The sequence below is a fragment of the Lipotes vexillifer genome, unplaced genomic scaffold, assembly GCF_000442215.2.
Source record: "Lipotes vexillifer unplaced genomic scaffold, Lipotes_vexillifer_v1.1 scaffold1077, whole genome shotgun sequence".
Taxonomy (NCBI): Eukaryota; Metazoa; Chordata; class Mammalia; order Artiodactyla; family Lipotidae; genus Lipotes; species Lipotes vexillifer.
The window spans coordinates 1,753,859-1,773,704 of NW_006784237.1; positions in this window are offsets into that span (position 1 = coordinate 1,753,859).

Here is a 19,846-nt window from a genome sequence, read left to right on the forward strand (position 1 = left end):
CCAGCGGCCATGGCTCCCGGGCCCATCCGCTCCGTGGCATGTGGGATCTTCCCGGACCGAGGCACGAACCTGTGTCGCCTGCATCGGCAGGCAGACTCTCAACCACTGCGCCACCAGAGAAGCCTGATTATATTTTTAATTTTTCTCATTTTATTTTTTAAATTGTATGTCCTATCACAATTATTATAGTATGAAGAATATTATTAAAATAAATCAATAATGGAATTCAGCTAAATGTATAGTGGTATCAAAACGAGCATACAAAAATGACATTATACAGCTGATAAAACTGTGGCTAGATATTCAATGTCTTCCCTGTTCTTTAACTATATGTTTAGCGTTTTTTAAAATACAGTTATTTTATAATTTTGTTAACAGTAGTGTGATAGTAAATGCATAACAACCAGCTTTTGGTGGGCTGAAGGGCCCTGCTTTGTAGCATTTGCTGATTTCAAGCGAGCACCATGAATTCACTGAACACAGTGTTGGGAAGAAATGCTCAGGTTTTCACTAGTCTATAGGGTTTCCACCATATGGAGGCAGTAAATATAAATAATCTCTAGAGCACTGATAATGCCAAAATGTAGTTTAAAAAAATTAGGGAACTATGAATATTTAGAATTGCTTACCTTTGTTTTAATATAATTTATTTGTTAGCTTATATAATTTAATATTTAATCATGGATGTGTTTACCTGCTTCACAAAATTCCTGAAAATTCAACAATCTGAACCCCTGGGCAGGTATAAACCAGCCCTAGCACACAATGGCCCATATATGTATGTATGTATATTTTATATATATACACACATATATACACATGTATGCATATATATCAGTGTGTTTTAAATATCACTTATGCAATTGTTGACCCAAATTTCGTCTTTCCATTGTCTTTCAGAATGATACCTCAGTTGTCAATTAGAATAAAAATTAATGACTTATCACTCACATGGTATAAGCCCCAAAGTATGTCTCTGCTCTCTAAAGGCATTAAGAGACTAAATTCACTTCGGATAATTATCAGCTTGGCATTTTGTATCTATTCTAAACAAGCTGCAGTAATAGAGTCCCTGCTTTCCCCATAGGCTTCTGAAAGCATATGGCTAACAACAACAACAACAAATCCATCTCTCAGGGATGGTAAATACAATTTTAAACTCCCATAGCCTTTTTTCAGGGGACACTACAGTTAGAAGAAAGGAAAGGGTGTCGACTTAAAAACTGCGCAACATGAGAGTTGCGAGTTAAGTTTTATTTGGGGCAAAATGAGGACTGCAGCATTTCACATAGCTCTGAGAAACTGTTCCAGAGAGGTAGAGGGGAAGGCGACTATATATGTGATTTTGGTGAATGGAGAGTACATGCGATCAAGCACGTATTTTTTTGCAGAAGGTTTCTGCTAGTCACGAGGAGCATTCATCACCATGAAGAGTTTTAGTGCTTTTCTAGATATGAGGAGATACAAGAATTGGGCCCATAAAATCAGCTCCTGAAAATACCTAACTATCTGAAGACCTGTTCTGCCAGTTTTCCCAGAGCACAGAGTGCCTCATTTCTGCTCTCCACCCTGAACTCCTTTCAGGAGGTGGTGAAAATCAGAGATACAGCCGCACATGATTTAATCCCTGTAGAGGTAGATGGCAAGTGCCAATGACAAGTGCCAATTTGTAGCTGACAAGGGCAAGATAATGTCAAGTACAAGGGGCAACATTTCATCGTCATTGTCTAAACTTGGGGAGGAAGCAGGAAGAGGAAGTTCATTATTGACAAAGTTCTGCCATTTTTGCATTTTCCTTCAGGTGGGTTCCATACAACTCAAATACTCAGAAAAAAAAAAAAAAAAAAAAAAAAAAAAGAAGGGAAGTAGAAGAGTTCTGGAGATGGGTACCTGGATACCTGGCAAGGAAGCTGGTGGAATCACGTTAAGAAAGGAAAGCTTGTAGTTCAACATTATTAGTGACTTCCTATGAAGCTCAACTAGATTAATAGCTTTTTAAGGATGTGGTGAAAAGTATTATCATGTGAAACTTTCAAAACTAGACTTACAGTGTTAAAAAATATGCTGTAGAGGACTGCTTAAATTTAGCAAGGGAAATACTAAGTGACCTAATAGGCCATTTCCTCCTACAAATTCAATGGTGCGCTAATTTATGTATTTTGGCTCAATTAGAGCAGAAGGTCACATAAGGTTTTTAAATCCTGTTTTTTTTTTCTAGTTTCACATAATGCCTGCTTTTAAGCACTAAATATGTTTAATGCTAACGCTTTCAGCACTACAAAATGTCTACTATTTGGTAGAGTGTTAAGGCATCCTTACAGCTTACTAGTACTTTTATTGACACTTTAAATGAAGAGAATCCAGGTATAAGATCTATAGTTTCTAATGACAATACTTTAAAAATGATCGCTAAGAATTCGTGTGGGAAGAGTGTCCAGTTTTCTTTAAAAATTATTGCTAAGAATTTGTATAGGAAGAGTGTCCAGTTTTTGTTTCTTTTAGTTTTAAAACAAGTTACCTTTTTTTTGCTTCGGACGCACAGGCTCAGCGGCCATGGCTCACGGGCCCAGCCACTCCGCGGCATGTGGGATCTTCCCGGACCGGGGCACGAACCCATGTCCCCTACATCGGCAGGCAGACTTGCAACCACTGCGCCACCAGGGAAGCCCAGCTTTAAAACAAGTTACCTTTTATAAGAAGAGTTATATGTGAACGTCAGGTACACAAAAGCAAAGTAAAATGTAACAATAAAATCATTCCAAGATGCACTTTTCACTTAATTATATGGCTTAAATGTATGGCTATATTAAAACTTACGGTGCTATATTTTCACCTTAGTTTATCTTGATATTAGCTTCAATAATATACTTTATATAGAATGGGTAGCATTAGGAAGATATTTCAAATTTTGGGAGGAAATGGAAGACAGGAAGAAAGGAAGGAAGGAAGGGAGTCCTAAATTATCATCGCATTTTTTATTCCCTCATAATGTCACATATTCCCAGATGTTGTCTGCTGGTATAGGTTTTAAAATGAATGACTAGAAAATCACAACTTCCAGGTCCTAAGTTTTTTTTTTTTTTTCAGTTGAGGTATAGTTGATTTACAATATCATATTGATTGCAGGTGTACAACATAGTGATTCAAAATCTTTATAGATTATACTCCATTTATAGTTATTATAAAATATTGGCTATACTTCAGGTCCTCAGCTCTTCATCTGTAAAATGTGAAAAGTGCATGATCTTTAGGGTCTTCCCCCAGCCTAACTCTAGTACTATGGTGAATCAAATAATGTATCAAACAATACTATCAATCTGAATTACTATTTTCTTTTTTGGAAAACAATACAGCAATAACAAACACCAAACCCATTTGAACCCTATATCCCCTCAGTTTCTGCCCTATTTTCCTCCTTTCATCCAGGGACATGGAAAACTTACATGTACTCCTCTTTTCATGAACCTACTACTAAATTATCTTTCAGTTCACTACATTCTTTTTTCTGCCCCTGCCATTCACTAAAAGTACTCCTGCTAAAATCACCCACCAATTTCTAATTCCCAAATCCAATGGACTCTTTTAAGTTTGATCTTGATTTCTTGGTGGTATCTAATAATAGTGGTCCTGTATCTTCTAATTTTAAAAAAATTAAAAACAATTTTGTTTTATATTGGACTGTAGTTGATTTACAAATGTTGTGTTAGTTTCAGGTGTACAGCAAAGTGATTCAGTTATACATATACATGTATCTTTTTTTTTTTTCAAATCCTTTTCCCATTTAGGTTATTATAGAATATTGAGCAGAGTTCCCTGTGCTATACAGTAGGTCCTTGTTGGTTATCTATTTTAAACATAGTAGAGTATTGAAACCCTTTCTTGTCCTGACTTCCTTTTCGTCTTTGTATTCCTGAAACCTAGCTTTGTATTTAGCAAAGAATAGGCTCTAGGTGAATGTTCTTTGAATAAATAAACTGCTTAAAGTAACTTTTAAAAATCCCCCAATTTTGTTTGGGTCATATCATCAAAATACGCACTTCTGAAGTATTATTTTAATGTCCCACCATGATATCCATAAGCTGAAGAGTAAGGGGGTACCTCAGTGACCTTTCTGGTTTTGCCTTTTCTAACTCGGGATTTGAGTACTTTTTCCCTACCACCTCGGACTCCACCTTGGCGTCCTCTCCCTCCAGACTGTCCCCGACCTGGCATTGATTGTGGCTGCTCAGCTTTTATCATCTGTCCTGGCCAGCGGAATGTTCCCTCTCATGCTCCTACCTTGGCTGGCTGGGGCTCCCTACTTTCATTTTCATCAGGGGACCAGCCATGCACCAGCTTCCACTGGAAACATTTTCCCAGACATTCTTTTAGAATAAGTGCCATTTCCATTAACTGGCCACTGGATTCTGTCACTCTTTTTTATTCTTCACTATCCCCAAATTTGTCTTTTTCAGTTTTACAGTCACAGTAAAGAGGCTTCATTTTCATTGTTTCCTTTTTCTTCTTATATGAAACAATCATTTGTATTTTGTTTGCCCTTATGTCAGAAAACACATACTTTTAAAAAAAAAATTTTCCTCGTTTCTCTTCACATTTCTCCTTGTGATTCTTCATCGAGACGTATCTTGATTTGACAAAAGTCTTACTCATGAACTTTAAATGTGAAAAATACATTTACTTAGCTTCTACCACAATGATAAGCTCTTTCCTCTTTTCGAGTTGAAATCCTTAATTTCCAAAAAAAAAAAAAAAAATAGGTATGGCTCAAAGATTGTGAAATTTCTTCAGGTTTTGAAGCCTGATCATCTTCTTTGGTAGAAATTCAAGGTCAGTGCTGTCCTTTGATGAACTTCTTGTCTTTGCCCACATTTTTATTCCCACGCAGAATAAAAGCAGGTGTGGGATAAGGTTTGAGTTGCCCCTGGGCTCCATCTTATTTGAAGTGTCCTTATCTCCGTATCTCTGTTTTGGAAACATACCCATTTTTCTTTGAATAAATCGTGTACTGAAGAATCCTTCAGAAAGCCAAAGGAGTTAACTTTCACAAAGCAAGAGAGTATTGTAGAAAGGATTGGAAGAGGTTAAGATTCACTTTGATCTGTGTGTCTTATGTGCTCTTGGTGTAATGAGTGTCTGGCTCAAGCTGTCTTGTTCCTTTGCTGCTTCTCCTGCAAGAAACAGGAAAGAGCTTGAGGACTTTCTAATAAGGTATTTATAGGAACATGGAGTTTCTGTTAAATAGCTAATCTCCCTGATGATATTTTGAAAGAAGCTTTCAATAACAAGACATTTTATAGTCTGCCATTTTAGGTTTATAAAAACAGATGCTCAGTTGTAGAGAGGAAACATATCTCAAACCTCACACAGGAAAGCAATTGCGTGTTCAAATCAGAGTTTTGTAGAATCATGCTTTTGAGTTTCACTGTTATTTATTTCTATGGAAAATGCTACCATAGAAAGTCTGAATGTTTTCTGAATGTAAAAAGTCCTTCGTGTACTATTTCCGTGATGTTGGTTGGAATAGTACTTCATTTATGGATATTGGATTATGTTCTTTTTAAAATATTTTTTTAACATCTTTATTTGAGTATAATTGCTCAACAATGGTGCGTTAGTTTCTGCTGTATCACAAAGTGAATCAGCTATACATACACATATATCCCCGTATCCCCTCCCTCTTGCGTCTCCCTCCCACCCTCCCTATCCCACCCCTCTAGGTGGTCACAAAGCTTTTGGTAGTGTATACATTTGGTAGTGTATATATGTCCATGCCACTCTCTCTCTCACTTCGTCCTAGCTTCCCCTTCCCCCTACCCGTGTCCTCAAGTCCATTCTCTACGTCTGCATCTTTATTCCTGTCCTGCCTCTAGGATCTTCAGAACCATTTTTTTTTTTTTTTTAGATTCCATATATATGTGTTAGCGTACGGTGTTTGTTTACCTAAAATCTGTTCGTTTCATTTATTCTGCCCTACTAAACTTCATCCTAAAAACAGTCCATTTTAATAATGTGATTGTTCTGGGATGTCTTTCTTCAAAATGATCATCACTCAAACAACTTCTATGAAGGCTTTAAATATTCCTATGAAAATGAGGTCAAATAATTTGCTGAAAATTCCACTTCTCTGCCTTTTTTTTTTTTCTTAAAAAGGTGTTACCTTATGAAGTTCTTTCTTGGCATCAGGAGAAGACCGTGACTCATATAATGAGTAGATGTCTGTGTGTCTTTGGGATGTGAAGGGGTCATGCTTGGTTGAATTGGCAAGGCAGCAGGGAGGGCAGCTGTCCTCCTGTGGAGAAAGTACTGATAAACTAAGGCTCACATATTTTTAAAGAGCCAACCATACATAAAACTTGGCTCTACTCGTGGTCTTCCTGTGAAAGAGAGCATCTTTTAGTCACAGTTTGTACACAGATGGTTGAATAACCCACTGCATTTTTATATTTGTTTGTGTGTGAATTGCTGCAGCCATAATGGAAGACGATGGTGACAAAGTTGGTAGTCAAAGCAAGACTGAAAAAAGAATAATGATCATCAGTCTATGGAAAGTTTTCTACCCTAGAACTAGGCAATTTGGGGTTTTTAGACCATGGCAGTGAGTCCAGGACCTGAATGTAGGCTGAGGATTTTTGCAGAAAACTACAACTAAAAGTGAAAGCTAGCCGAAGCCTCAGGGATTTGCCCCACCTCTGGGGAACTGGTGAGTAGATCAGTTTAGCAGTGGATTTTGCTATGAACCATATATAAGATTGCTAGCTCCTTATTTTCAGAATCTACCCATATTTCGAGTTGAAAGAACTTCAGTTGTGGTTAATATTTGTATATTGAGCTTTGGTTTCCAAAACCTTTTCTCATCAACTACGTGAACTTTATTTATGCAAAGACCTTGTCCACATCATTCATAACTGAGTCCAAAGTGCCCACAGAAAGTACCTGGCACATAATCAGTCCTCAATAAATATCTGTGACCAAGAAAGGACTCAACAAAAGCATTTCACTCTCTTGTTTTTCTCTTTCGACTCAAAATATGGGTAGATTCTGATAAAGAGCTATCAGTCTCATATGGCTCATAGCAGAAACCACTGGGAACTTATCAGCACTTGGAAAATCGTGTCTATTTCATCGTACCAAAAGCTATTAAAGTTTGCAGAAGTGAAGAATGCAATTAAAATTAGAATTATATATGTGTGTATGAACTCAGCATACTCCTCATGCTTATATTTGAGAACTTTGTAGTAACTAATATTATCTTCTAAAGCTATCAGACTGTTTTACTACCGCTTTCTCATGGGTATTATTATTTTTCACATTGACTAGTAAGGAAAGCAAGGACAGGCTCAGTAGTAGGACTTGTTTAAGATCACGCCGCCAAAAAAGTGGCAATGTTTCTAATGGAATCAATATTTTTTGGTCCTAGGGCTCCTGATGTTTCCACTATCCACGCTGCCTCCAGGATAGGTACGGATGACTTTTAAAATGCTGAGGAAGCATCAAATGCCTGTTCTTAATTCATTAAAATAAAGGGCATACACAGCAATGAGAAGCCCACGCACCACAATGAATAGCAGCCCCCACTCGCCACAACTAGAGAAAGCCCGCGTGCAGCAACAAAGACCCAATGCAGTCAAAAATAAATTAATTAATTTTAAAAAAATTTGTACATTTCATTGCATGTAAATTTCAAAATCAAAAGAAAAAATGTAAACAAATATCCTACTCTAAATAATTACACACATGCTGATGTATTTTAGAGGAGTTAAAGGATGCCTGCATTTGAAATGTGTCCAAAAAAATAAGAAGGATTGATGGATGGGTAGAGAAATGGATAGATGGATAAATATGTAATAAAGCCAGAAAAAGTAAAATGGTAATGGCCAAATTCAGGTGGTGGATATACGGGTGTTCACTGTAATATTCCTTCAATATTGTTTATTAAACTGTCATAATAAAGTGCTAAAGGAAAACAAAAAAAAAGGTCATACACAGCATATGCTTTCCTTACTTGGAAATAGCTGAAGTCCTTTTGTTTTTCCTCCCTCTCTTGCCCCAAAGAGAGTTTATACTTAGTCAGACCACATAAGCAAATTTTCAAGAAAAACAGGCATTTTTAAAGAAAGATTTAAGTAGTGGAAAGCAAGGATAAGAATGGAAACTATCTTTAAAAATAAGTATATCACGGGGCTTCCCTGGTGGCGCAGTGGTTGAGAATCTGCCTGCCAATGCAGGGGACACAGGTTGAGCCCTGGTCTGGGAAGATCCCACATGCCATGGAGCAACTGGGCCCGTGAGCCACAATTACTGAGCCTGCGCGTCTGGAGCCTGTGCTCCGCAACAACAGAGGCCGCAATAGTGAGAGGCCTGCGCACCGCGATGAAGAGTGACCCCCACTTGCCACGACTAGAGAAAGCCCTCGCACAGAAACGAAGACCCAACACAGCCATAAATAAATAAATAAATAAATAAATACATTGTGTATTAAAAAAAAAAAAAAAAAAAAATAAGTATATCACGTAGCCTTTGGTAAGCTAGGGTATACATACTCACACCCATCGCATTTGACAATTTTCAGGCTTAACAGAATTGCTTGTAAAGCAAAGCTAAGATTCAAAAGCAAGTTGGCACACACAAGTATATGATAGTACATAAGCTCTACTTAAATCTTTTCATTTTATTATTGCCTTGTAAATTGTTGGCCCCGTAATCCAACTTACAAAATAATGAAAAGTGCCATTCATTTTGTCTTGTGGTTTTCTTAGAGAACTGTGTAACTCTTTATAAGACAGTTTCAAATGACTGCTGATTGAAAGTTCATGTTCTAAATCAAGTACATACTACAGGAAGATATGGGCTGCAACAATAAAAAGAAATATGTTATTATGAAGCCTATTATATAGAGTGTATATATTTTCAAACACTTTCACATACATTTTTTTTTCTTTTTTTTTTGCGGTACGCGGGCCTCTCACTGTTGTGGCCTCTCCCGTTGCGGAGCACAAGCTCCGGACGCGCAGGCTCAGCGGCCATGGCTCATGGGCCCAGCCGCTCTGCGGCATGCGGGATCCTCCCGGACCGGGGCACGAACCCGTGTGCCCTGCATCGGCAGGTGGACTCCCAACCACTGTGCCACCAGGGAAGCCCTCACATACATTTTACCCCCTCTCATTAAATGAAGAAAACACGTTTGTTGAGTCTTTTCTTTTTTTAAGCTCTTTTCCACAATTTCAAAGGTTTCTTTCCATTTACAGTTTTTACAAAATATTGGCTATGTTCCCCGTGTTGTACCATATATCCTTAAGCTTATCTTACACCCAATAGCTTGTACCTCCCACTCCCCAACCCCCTATATTAACCCTCCATTGTTGAGTCCTTTCTTGGTCACAGATATTTATTGAGAACTGATTATGTGCCACGTACCATTTTTAGGCACTGTGGACCCAGTTATGAATGATGTAGACAAGGTCTTTGCATAAATGAAGTTCACAGAGTTGATGAGAAAATGTTTTGTAAACCGAAGCTCACTATACAAATCACAGTTGAAGCTTTCAACCGACTTCCTGAATTATCCACACTCTTCATTCTCTCTGTAGTAGTATAGTGATAGATGCCCATGGTACCCATATATTCTTGGTAGTAGCATGTTCGCTACGTACTCACATCCCTCTGCTACTGACAGCTGAGCTACTTAGTGCAAATGACTTGAGTTTCTTCTCCAAACTATTTACTCCTGTTATATGTCTCTATAAATATGTTTGTTAACATATATTAATATACAATTAAATATTTTAACTAAATTCTATGCAAGCTCATAAAGTAAAAGTGCAAATAGAGAGTGCTGCTTATATTAAAAACTAACTTGAATGCTTTGGAAGAGCTTTCTGCTCTTCCCTCCAGTGGGTTTTTTAATTTCAACTATTGTATTTTTTTTCAACTACTGTATTTTTCTGCTCCGTAATTTATATTTGATTCCTTTTTACAGGTTCTCTTTATTGATATTCTTTGTTTGCTGAGCCATTATTTTCCTGTTTCCTTTATTTATTTTGTATTGTGTCCTTTAACTTCTTGAGAATATTTAAGAGAGTTGATTTAAAGTCTTGTCTAGTAAGTCCAATATCTGTGCTTTCTCAAGATAGTTTTTGTTCAATTCTTTATTTTTTTCTGTGTATGGGCCATATTTGCTTCATTGCATGCTTCATAATTTTTTTGTTGAAAAATGGACACTTTGACTATTATGATGTGTAAACAATAAAGCAAATAATGAAAAAAAATCACTCGGCAAGTCTTTTCAGATTTGCTCTGGGCTGTGGCTTTCTTTCAACCCTTTCCCTGGCTGTTTACAACTTTGTCTTAGTTTACACTTCCCGCTTGCCCTGAGGCTAAAAGTTGGCTACAGCTGAAAGCCTGTGGCCTCCTCAGGTCTTTTCTGAATATGTGTCCTATCCTGAGCATCTATGTAGCTTTGTAGTTTCCTCTGCTTATGTGGTAAGTTTTCGAAGTCCTTCTTCCCCCCACCAAAACCTCACTACTCAGCTTTTCCTCCCAGGTTTCTGGTATATTTATTGTTTACCCCAACTGTTATTTTTCATTCCAGGCTGTTCAGCCCTGATAGAGTTCCAAGTTAGGCAAAACAAAGGGAAACTCCACGCAGGAGTCCTTCAGGAAAACCCCAGTCAGATCAAAACAGATAACACAATTCCCTGGAAATCATATCTACTCTGTGCCCACACTAGGAACAGGCTGTCATCTCCAAGACCACTGATGCCTAAGGGAAGGGGTGGATCTAGGTTAGTTAATATGCTGCTAAGATCTAGGCTGTTTCAGTAGCCTTTCTCCTCCTTTTAGCCTTTCTGCATCCTTTTAGTTGATGTAAACATTTGACTATCTTTCTGCATTTCAAAAAAGTTAATCTTGACAGTTTTTGATAAATTTTTAGGATTTTTCTGGGGAAGGACAGTCCCCAGATGTCCCTACTCCAACATTTTCACTGACCTCATGTCTGTGAGTGTTTTCTATTTACAGAAGATAGTCTGAATGCCAGAGTAGACCCTTAGCCAAAGGGAAAGCTTTGACCTAAAATCAAAGACTGAAAAATAAATATAGATTAAATTTTACACTAAATAAAATGCGTACAGTTGATATATAATTTTTATTCCCCCCAGACCTCATTTTTTCAATTTCCCAAATGTCAGTCTTCATTGCATGAGGTGAGAGAATTTTTTTTTTTTTTTTTACTGAATTATCAGTTAATCCTCACAGGAGTTATATGTGGTTAGCAGAGAGTTAGAATTCGGACCACTTAAAAAGTAAAGAATCATGAAAAAACAAAAACAACAACAAAAAGAATCATGGACTCTAAATTCTTAAGTAATGTGCCCAAGTAAGCTTCTATTTCAGGAAGCAGTAGAATGTAGAATAAGAGCTATCAATTCTGAGACCCTATTACATTTCAGGCTTTTGTGTACATAACTCGTTTATCCTTGTTTGGTTCCATATTACTAACATATAAAATAGTTGATCACCAAGAATACAATTTGTGACTTCTTGGTATGGTAATTGATTTATTTCTACCTCTTTTGCTAAAATAGATTAATTCAATTCACAACCATAATGTTTTATGCTAGTTTATATAAAAATAATGCTACTGCAATACCACATATGCAAGAAACAAGCTTGATTAAAATAGCATGCAATTAGACTAATAGCTAAAAGTTTGTAATATTTTAAGTTGATAAGACCAATCAATACTTTGTGAAACCACTAATTAATGGAATTTTCTTATTTGAAGCCTTTAGCTCACTTTCTTTTATTAATGAACATATATCATTCCTATGGCAACTAAGAATTTTTCCTGTGAATGGATCCCCTTCCTATTATTAAAAAGACATGACGTGAAAAGAAACTCACAATTATATATTCTTTCTACAGTCCTGTGTAATGTATTCTGCATTAAGTCATCTTTTACCAATATTGAAAACTTCTGTGTCAGTATGTCAGGCAATATTTGGCATGGGTGCTGTAGCAGGAATCCAAGATATCGGTGTCAAAAAATAAGGGAATGTAAAGTTCACTAATGTTCTGGATTATTTCACCAAGTACTGGCTACAGAGACAATGGAAAATGAAGTATCTTCTTTCTGGTTCACTTCCATTTCCCTATGGCTGCATGTTTCCATAAATGAGTAACAGATATTATGCTAAAAGGAAGATCTGTCATCTGTCATCTAATAAAACTGGGGAAAACTGTGTTGAACAAAATATAAAAGACTTACCAGTGTCTTTAATCAATTAATGTACACTGTAAATCTCTAAGAGATTTACAGCAGTTTCTAAGTTAATTGACCATGGAAACTTTTTATGAAATAAAATATTTAGAAAAAGTAGAAAACAGTTTAAAAGACATTCTTTGTTTATATTGAAAATGGTTCTTTATTATTGCCTTTGGTTTTTCTACCTTAACACAGTGTGTTTCTATCACACATCAGTTTTGTATGCTAATTCATAAAGAAGATAAATGTAAACTAAATTTAAACTTTCAAGAAAATTGTGGTTTTTAAGCAGTTTTTAGTGGTGGAATTAAAACAAAAAGAAAATCATAAGTGAAGTTCCAAAATGTGCTAGAATAAAGTGGAGTTGCCTTTTTTGATGTGAGGATTAAATCCACCATCTAACCTACCACTTCCCCCATACCCCACTGTTCACCATTCTGAGATTTTTATGTGGAAACCTAGATTTCCAAGTACAAGGCCAATAAAGCAATGAGGTAATCCAACTTCTTCAGTTTGGGTTTAAGGAGCTCACATGTTGAGAGTGACCTGCAACCTGCGTCGACCTGCGGTTCCAAATGGAAAATATTGATGGAGAATCAGAACCCCAAGGAAAGGAGATCAGTTTAAAAGCCTGAAACCACTTTGGGAAGAAAACAAGGGGAAGAGACAAGAGAGAATATACGGATCATTGGCAACTAGGTGGGAAAAATAAATAATTACAGTATACCATGACTCAGGACTGTCTTAACAGGCTAGTAATAGACTGAACAATGGTTGATGACCTGTTCTGTATTATTATGTTCAGTTATGCTACTTTCTCTCAGCTTTTACAATAACCACACGCAAGTGAAAGCGCTACTCCTACTTCTAAGTGTGTTAATGCTGAATTGAATGTTGGAAGACAAATACTTCTCATTTGAAATATCGTTTTAGGCAACTAATACACCCAAAGGAATTTAAACCGCCCAGGCAGAAAAAGAATAAAATGCTAACGGTATCTTGCCGCATTTGGCAGAAAGTTTTCAGTTTGGTGGAAATGGATATTGCTGCCCCTGAAAACTATTTCATTATTTTGACACTCTATTTGCTCTTTCTCCTTCTCTTTGCTCTTTCAAAGACAGTTTGTCTTTTTATAACCTTGTTCTTTTGTGGCATTTCTCTTATAATTTGAATTGTGCACTTTATTCTTCACCAGAAACAAACTCTCCATCACTATGGATGTCATTTAGTTATCATCTCTCAATATGTTAAATAACTACTGGTCTTGAGTTTTCCAAGCACTCAACTGTATTGAACTAACTCTGCATAATATTGGGGTTTTTTCATTAATAGTGTTATACAAGTTTATGGTGTCTAGGGCAAATTATCTTTAAAGGAATAAACACTATGATGTGAAATTTCAAAAATGAAATTTTTGTCATATTAAATGTCTTAATTTAACAGAATGGAGTTATAAACCTAACACTGTGCTGAACATACAAAATAATTAATTGAATTGTATTATTTTTATACAGTTGTATAGAAAAGCAATTCATACTGAAAACAATAAGATCCACTAAAAAGCCATGGGAAAAACTTCTTTCAAAGATCTAATTCCAGGGCTTCCCTGGTGGCGCAGTGGTTGGGAGTCCGCCTGCCGATGCGGGGGATGCGGGTTCGTGCCCCGGTCTGGGAGGATCCCACGTGCCGTGGGGCGGCTGGGCCCGTGAGCCATGGCCGTTGGGCCTGCTGGTCCGGAGCCTGTGCTCCGCGACGGGAGAGGCCACGGCAGTGAGAGGCCCACATACCGCAAAAAAAAAAAAAAAAAAAAAAAAAATTCCATTATAAATGTATAATTAATGCATTTTTAGAATTTGCTAATGCAAGATAGTGTTTTGTGAAAGTTACCTGTAAGTTTGCTTTGGATTGAGATCTTTTTTAGCGTTATATTTATTATAGCATGCCAAATACTGAACTTCAGATTATTTGAAAAACCAATTCCTATTTATAGCTTTCTCAGTTCTATAAACAGTTATCTTCCACACTTCAAAACACATTCTTAGAAACTCAAAAAAGACTTCATACTTGGGATCTTGGTCTAGAATCATGACTCTAAAGGGACCTTTACCTGCATTCTACAGCATTAACTATTATCTTGTCTCCACATTGAGGTAAACTGAAGAGAAGACTTTTCATTCATTCATTTACTCGAGAACACTTATGAGAATATATTAAGTGCAACGTATGAGAGAAATCCAAAGATAAATAAAGCAGCATTCTTGACTCAATAGTAAAAGAGCTGAGTCATGAGCATAATAATCCTGACAAAGGGTAGAAGATGTTAACTGCTATAAGGGATGCAAATGCCAAGCTCTCTGGATGGTGGGGATTGTTTCTGGCTGAGAGTTTCAGAGACTACCGCCATGGAGGAGGTGAGGTTTGTGGAAAGACATCAATAAAGACAGAGGTGGAATGTTTTAAGTGGAGAGAGCTCTTGAGCAGAGTCATAGAGACAAAAGACTTGAGAATGTTTAGGAAAGAACAAATTAAAAAAAAGAAAATGTCAAGGGACTCCCCGGTGGCACAGTGGTTAAGAATCTGCCTGCCAATGCAGGGCACATGGGTTCGAGCCCTGGTCTGGGAAGATCCCACATGTTGCAGAACAACTAAGCCCATGCACCACAACTACTGAGCCTGCGCTCTAGAGCCCGTGAGCCGCAACTACTGAGCCCGCACACCACTACTGAAGGCCACGTGCCTAGAGCCCATGCTCCACAACAAGAGAAGCCAACGCAATGAGAAGCCCGTGCACCGCGACTAGAGAAAGCCCACGTGCAGCAACGAACACCCAACACAGCCAAAAATAAATAAATAAAATAAATTAATTTTAAAAAGTCAAATAGTGCTTCGGGATTATTAACAGCAGGTGATAGATTGTATCTAGAGTGTGGAAATTGCTACGAGGTAGCCCAGGGAGAATGAACTTTTACTTTTCTAGGTAGTAGGGAATGACTGAAGGTTGGAGAAAAAGTGGGAGAGAGTTGTCCTTTAAAAAGATGACTCTGGCTGCTGTGGTCTGGCACATAAATAAAATCATGTCGACCCTCTGATTTGAACACACCAGTGGCCTCCTCTCTCCTACCACGCTCCTCTTTACTCACTCTCCTCTTGATTCAGCCATACTGACATCCATGCTAATCCATCAACACATCTGCTGCACTTCTAGCCCAACAGCTTTTGCTCTGGCTAGTCCCTCAGTCTGGAATGTTCTCCCCTCTTATAGTCACATGGCTCACTCTATCTATTTGTAAATTTTTGCTCCATTACCTTCTCTATGAGCTACTCTGACCACTTTATTAAAATTACAACACTCTTCCTTACAGGGATCCCTGTCCTTAGGATCTGTACTGTAGAAGGCCCCACATATCACGAGCACACGCAAAATAAATTTATTGAGATGCCCATGAATGTCTCTGTCACTCAGGATCCGGCACTATGGCTGGTACACTCTGACCCATAACTAGCAAGCCCATGCTCCACAACAAGAGAAGCCAACGCAATGAGAAGCCCGTGCACCGCGACTAGAGAAAGCCCACGTGCAGCAACGAACACCCAACACAGCCAAAAATAAATAAATAAAATAAATTAATTTTAAAAAGTCAAATAGTGCTTCGGGATTATTAACAGCAGGTGATAGATTGTATCTAGAGTGTGGAAATTGCTACGAGGTAGCCCAGGGAGAATGAACTTTTACTTTTCTAGGTAGTAGGGAATGACTGAAGGTTGGAGAAAAAGTGGGAGAGAGTTGTCCTTTAAAAAGATGACTCTGGCTGCTGTGGTCTGGCACATAAATAAAATCATGTCGACCCTCTGATTTGAACACACCAGTGGCCTCCTCTCTCCTACCACGCTCCTCTTTACTCACTCTCCTCTTGATTCAGCCATACTGACATCCATGCTAATCCATCAACACATCTGCTGCACTTCTAGCCCAACAGCTTTTGCTCTGGCTAGTCCCTCAGTCTGGAATGTTCTCCCCTCTTATAGTCACATGGCTCACTCTATCTATTTGTAAATTTTTGCTCCATTACCTTCTCTATGAGCTACTCTGACCACTTTATTAAAATTACAACACTCTTCCTTACAGGGATCCCTGTCCTTAGGATCTGTACTGTAGAAGGCCCCACATATCACGAGCACACGCAAAATAAATTTATTGAGATGCCCATGAATGTCTCTGTCACTCAGGATCCGGCACTATGGCTGGTACACTCTGACCCATAACTAGCACAATTCAGGCTAGTAACTGTGCCGGAACGAGTTGAAAGTTTGTGGGTTGTGTCACAGAAAACTTCAGATACCAATGCTGCTTCAGAATGGGAAGAAGACTTCAGCAGAGGTCTCAATAAAAGATAAGACAAGTCCACTGACTTGTCAAAGCCTTCCTTTTAAACGGTGTGAATGCTCTTTCTTGCATAAGAAACCAGCATCCATTTAGTTTTGTGTTTTAATTTGTTGCTCCAGAGGTACTCACGAATTATCATGATTTTACAAAGGGCAGCTGAGAAACAGTCTGCAGTACTAGATAATTCACATTACTCTAAAATGTTATGTATGCATTTGTATGCATATATTTTTATGTACATATATATAATCTAGACAATATATTTGAAGTGTGATACTTCTTATATATAAATGGAGATACTGCTTTAAGAGTTTATGAAAATCAAAGTAAAGTTGTAGAAAATTCTATGATGCAATCAAAATATCTTGTAGTATTTTCTGCTTGCCAATAGTTTAGCATCTATGACCCCATTATCAAGACTGAACACGACATCTAAAATCCTTTGTTTATTTCAAATTTGAGTGTGGTTTTAAGAAATTCATTGAGAGGGGACTTCCCTGGCAAAGTTGTTAAGAATCTGCCTGCCACTGCAGGGGACATGGGTTAGAGCCCTGGTCCAGGAAGATCCCACATGCCACGGAGTAACTAAGCCCGTGCGCCCCAACTACTTAGCCTGTGCTTTAGAGCCCGCGAGCCACAACTACTGAGCCCACATGCCACAACTACTGAAGCCCATGTGCCTAGAGCCCGTGCTCCGCAACGAGAAGCCACCACAATGAGAGGCCCACGCACCGCAACGAAGAGTAGCCCGTGCTCACCACAACTAGAGAAAGCCCGCGCAGCAACAAAGACCCAACACAGCCAAAAACAAACAAACAAACAAAGTTCATTTTTTTAATCACCTTAAAAAAAAAAAAGAATTTCATTGAGAAATCTAGCTGCTTCTGTTTCAACAAAGGAAACTTTCTAAAAACAGAAGCTCATCAAAAAAACTATCAAAAAACTTCAAAGACTTAGTAACGATTGCCTAATTAGGCATTACTATCAATAGAACAGAACATAAATTATATAGAAATCTTGATTTTTACCAACATAATTAGTGATTTTGTTGAAATGAAGGCAATAAAAATAAATTTTATGGAATAAACATATAATAAACTATGAATTACATCTCTTTTCTTTAATTACTCATCCAAACATCAGTACCTCATCAACAAAACATGCAGACATGTGCAATAAAAATTAAATTCAGTAGTTTTTAACATTGTCCTTAGTTTTAATCATATAAAATCACTGGTTAGTGCATTTAAAATTTTTTTATTATGAAGATATTTTATCAAGGCATGAAGATAGAACATAATTCTTATAACTGTTTGTTGGTGTTTACGAATTTTAAATAGTTAGATATTTCTACCCTTGCACTGGCCTTGCCAAAGAGAGAGACTGGTCTGTGTACCTCCTAAAGAATTATATTCCATTCCTAAGAATCTTGAGGGATATGGAGGTATATGGGGTCTTGAGAATAAGTCATATAGCTACAAATCCACCAAGGCAGTATATTATCTGTCTCTGTGTTTCCTTTGAAAGAGAGATAAAATCACAAGACTCCACAAAGACTTGAGCTTTAAAATAAGTGAATATCACCACCAAAGGTAGGCAGATCAAAAAAATGAGCATTTACTGGGGAGAAGGGAACTAATATTTATTGAAGCACCCAGTACAATTCAGCTCTGAGTTATTATGTGATAGAAATAATTCTATATGCAATACCCATCTTATCTACATAATTTAACATCAAGGAAACGCTGTGAAGTAAGAGCAATTATTCCCATTTTAAAAAAGAGGGAATTCAGGCTCGACGATCGTAAGTAATTTTCCAGGGGCACAATGTATTAACTCACATGAGCCTTGTCATTCCTTGGTTCCTCTTCTTTCTTTCCTTTGTTTCACAGACTGTGATGACTCATTTCCTTCTCTCCTCCTCCATGTAAATGACTCAATCCCAAAAGATGCTCTCCTTCATGCCTGGCTGTTGAAATGGAAAGATGTAATATCTCTGACTCCATTCTTTCTTCTTGTTCTCCCAAGAGACCACTTTCTTTTCATGTTTTAAGGGCTTAAATGTGAATCACTGTGGAGAAATAAAAAGTTGATAGCAAAATGAATAAATGTCGGCTGTCTACAAAATTTATTAAGATTTTTCCTATCTTATTGTCATAGTGTCTGGCTTATAGTTTTTGATATCCTATAAGACATGAAATATTAAGCATCTGTCCTTGTTTGTTTGTTTTTTTTTCCTGAAGATGAACTTCAACATTCTTGTCTTCCCTCAAACTGTTCCCGTAACCTCCAATCACTGCTTTTTGTTTCAAATTTAGTAGGAAAATGAGAGGGATACTTTGAACTGTTAATTATTTTTTCTTCCTTTTAGAGGTAAGGTCATTAAGTATTTCTGTGAGTAGCTTTTTTCAATAATAAAGCCAGACTATAATATAGTAAAAACAACAAAACACATTGATTCAGAGAGGCCTCGGTTGAATTTCTGGCCCTGTTCTTATTATCTGACACTGTGTAACTTATATTCTAATGAATCAGTTTCTGTAGCTATGAAATGAAAATTATACAATGAATAGAGATTTTATAACATAACATATCAAAGTGCCTAGTACTCTGTGTCTAGTAAACATATTAGTCAAGTCTGAAACTGACTCTATTCTGGAGATAAATTAAAATGAAATATTTATAATGAACCAGCATGAGCTAGGCACTGGGGTTCCAAAGATGGAAAGATCGTGTTTAATATCTTGAAGTTCATTACAGTTTACAATGGAGGGAAGACCTGTAAACTGTTAATTACAAAACCGCTTAATGTAAATTAGGAGTTTGGGATTAACGCATACACACTACTATATAGAAAATAGATCATCAACAAGGACCTACTGTATAGCACAGAGAACTCTATTCCATTTTCTGTACTAACCTCTACGGTAAAGGAATCTGAAAAAGAAGGAACATATGTATATGTATAACTGAATCACTTTGCTGTACACTTGAAACTAACACAACATTGTAAATCAACTATGCTCCCATATAAAATAAAAATTAAATTTTAAAACACCAATATTTTAAAAAACTAATATAAAGTAAGAAATTAATTAATTAATTAAATTTTAAAAAGAATATCTTTGTCCCAGGTCTATCTGCAGTCAGAGGACCAGACCCTCTTCCTCGTGAGGTTGCGGATAGAGATATACATCACA